Source organism: Suncus etruscus, chromosome 2 (assembly GCF_024139225.1).
Source record: "Suncus etruscus isolate mSunEtr1 chromosome 2, mSunEtr1.pri.cur, whole genome shotgun sequence".
Lineage (NCBI taxonomy): Eukaryota > Metazoa > Chordata > Mammalia > Eulipotyphla > Soricidae > Suncus > Suncus etruscus.
The window spans coordinates 103,588,164-103,591,649 of NC_064849.1; the positions used below are offsets into that span (position 1 = coordinate 103,588,164).

The 3,486-nt window shown below is 38.8% G+C and overlaps 1 pseudogene; it reads right to left on the minus strand.

The window, feature by feature from the left end:
• Window positions 1-398: 398 nt before the first annotated feature.
• Window positions 399-673, minus strand: LOC126000296 (60S ribosomal protein L37a-like; annotated as a pseudogene).
• Between the last annotated feature and the right edge of the window lie 2,813 nt (window positions 674-3,486).

The window sequence follows — 3,486 nt, forward strand, 5'->3', positions numbered from 1 at the left end:
GCCTTGCAAGCAGCTGATCCAGAACCTAAGGTGGTTGGTTCAAATCCTGGTGTCCCATATGGTCCCCTGTGCCTGCCAGGAGCTATTTCTGAGCAGACAGCCAGGAGTAACCCCTGAGCACCACCAGGTATGGCCCAAAAACAAAAAAAAAAAATGGAGCTATATTAGAACATAATTTTTTACTCACTGTTAATGGATTAAGACAAACCATATAGGGTGATTTTTAGAAAATTGCATTATGAATTATGTTAAACATGAGGCCCTACCTTTAACAGTATTGTAAACTACAGTGTCTAAAATTTTAAAAAGAACAATAACAAATTTCAAAGTAAATAAAATAATTTTTTTACATAAATTAACCCATTTATTATAGGCCAACAATGTTTCAGATGGGAGATCTACTGGTCTTTCAATTTCTTCAGTCTTCTGATGGCAGATTTAAATGTGACAGCAGAAGTGGTAGGTCCAAGTGCCACCTGCAACGGTTTCCGTACAAGAACCACAGTGCCAAATGCCCACAGTCTGTCTCTTCATCTTGGTCTTGCCACAGAAGGAGCATGTGTACTTTGCATGCTGACTGATCTCAATCTTCTTCACCATCTTCCAGAGGGAGGCCCTGTAAAGGTGTCCCATATTTACCCATGATCCCCACCTTTTTCATGTGCTTAGCCATCTTCCCTGAAACCACCACAGGATGCAGAGAGCAATAAAATTTAAGTATGTATATATTGTCCTAAAATGTAAATGGAAAGTGATGCTTTTCTCATACTTTTCATATCAAAAATACTTTTGCTAAATTGGTTCTTTGGAAAAATAAACAAGATTGGTAAACTACTCACAAAACTCACAAAAGAAAGAAACTTAATAAACCAGATTAGAAATGAAAAGGGAGAGATCACTACAGATAATACAGAGATCCAAAGGATGATCAGAGACTGCTTTGAGAAGCTATGCCATGAAACATAAAATCCTGGAAGAAATGGGAGGAAAAAAGAAAAGAAAAGTAAAATACATTATTGTAATAATGCCCAGAGACAATAGAGATGAGGGCCAGAAGGACCAGCTCACTATATAAAGCTCACCACAAAGACTGGTGAATTCAGTTAGAGAATTGACTACACTGGATCATATGAGAACTCAATTTCCAGTTCTTTTAGGAATCTCCATACTTTTTTCCATAAGGGCTGAACTAGACAGCATTCCCTCCAGCAGTGAATAAGAGTTTCTTTCTCTCCACATCCCTACCAGCACTGATCGTTCTTGTTCTTTGTGATGTATGCCATCTTTGTGATGTAAGATAGTACCTCATAGTTGTTTTGATTTGCATCTCCCTGATGATTAGTGATGTGGAACATTTTTTCATGTTCCTTTTGGCCATTTGTATTTCTTCTTTGAGGAAGTGTATGTCCATTTCTTCTTCACATTTTTTTGATGGGGTTAGATTTTTTTTTTTTTGGTTAAGTTCTGTCAGTATCTTGTATATTTTGGATATTAGCCCCTTATCTGATGGGTATTGATTGAATGATTTCTCCCATTTTGTGGGTGTTTTTTGTATCCTTTTGTATTCTGTGGGTGGCTTTTGTATTCCTTTGAGAAATAGAAGCTTTTCAGCTTAATATAGTCTCATTGGTTTATCTCTGCTTCCACTTGTTTGGAGAGTGATGATTCCTCATTGAAGATGCCTTTGGTCTCAATGCCATGGAGTGTTCTACCTACATGTTGTTCTATATACCTTATGGTTACAGGTTTTATATCTAGGTCTTTAATCCATTTGCATTTTATCTTTGAGCATTCTTTCTTTCTTTCTTCTTTCTTTCTTCTTTCTTCTTCTCTTTCTTCTTCTCTTTCTTCTCCTTCTTCTTCTTCTTCTTCTTCTCCTTCTCCTCTTCCTCCTCCTCCTCCTCTTTTTGAAATTCTGGCTATGACTGAGGCCCAAATACAAACATGTTCGTAATCATGGTGCTTAAATAAAAACTAAAAAGAAAAAGTTTCCATTTGGCCCAGCGAGTTCATACTTTGGCATCTACCTTAGGACAAAAACACGAATTTGAAAAAGTACTGGCACTCCTCTGTGCACTGCTGTTCTCTTCATAGCCAGAATTCCAAGAACACTACACACAGGAACTGTGGTATAGCTACAAAATGAAGCGCTCCTCGATTATGGAAAAGGAGGAAGGAATTGGGGGTAATTCTAAAGAATAAATGGAACTACAGGAATGACAAAGTGCAAATGATCTCACTTAGATGGGGTGTAAGGAGAAACACTGGCAGGGAATAAACAAGACCTGTCAATAACAGACCTGAGAATCAGTCCAGATAACTAGTCCAGAGAACTGAGTTTGCTAAGTGGAAGATCAGGGAGGAGAGGAGACCGAGCGACAGTGGCAAAGCAATGCTAACACTCTCACCATGGATATGACCATCACTCAGTACTCCTAAAACATGAACTCCATTGCTTATCACGGTGACTGAGTCAAAATAACTGTGATTTTTTTTTCTTGTTTTGGGTCCATACCTGGTGGTGCTCAGGGCTTATCTGGCTTTTCACTCAGGTATCACTCCCCATGGGCTTAGGGGACACAGGACACACACACACACACACACACACACACACCTTTTGCTGAATAAAACTGGTTTTCAAAAAAATCTTAAATGTATTTAAATTTCTAATGTAGTCATTATACACCAAGTGTAAATTAAATAGTTTTCCAACTTTCTTAAGTTTTGCAAGTAAAAGTAATATCATTTTTATAGAAAGGGTCACAAAAAAGACCAGCCCTTGAACCAGAACAATAGTATAATGAGTTGTGCCTTGCACATGGAGTTAATCCCCAACACCACATACCATCTCCCAAGCCCTAACAAGAGTAATTCCTGAGCACAGAGACAAGAGTAAATACTGAGCACTGCAGGGTATGGCTCAAAAATAAAGCAGCACCTAAATAAATAAATAGATAAATACATAAAAGGAAAGAAAAGTTACCAGCCCGAATCTGGGGAAATAGCTCAAGGGTCATATGCAGGGACCTGAGTTAGAATTTCACTGAATTTCACCAGGTGTATTCCTGGTGACCCTCAAGCATTGAAACATGTGGATCAGTTAGTTTGGGATTACCAGAAGTGGCCCCCTAATCCCACTGAGCACTGCTCATCAGATTTTAAAAAGCTACCAGGCCAAGTAAGTTATTTTAAAATAAAAGACAGTTATGGGGCCAGAGAGATAGCATGGAGGTAGGGCATTTGCATTGCAAGTAGAAGGATGGTGGTTGAATCCCGGCATCCCACATGGTCCCCCATGCTTGCCAGGAGCGATTTCTGAGTGTAGAGCCAGGAGTAACCCCTGAGCTCTACCAGGTGTGACCCAAAAAAAAAAAACAAAATAAAATAAAAAACAATTATATCATTTGTGGATTTCCTACTCAAACCTAATAAACTTCTTTTGGGGGGTTGGGTTTGGGCCACACCCAGCAGCTCTTGAGTATTACT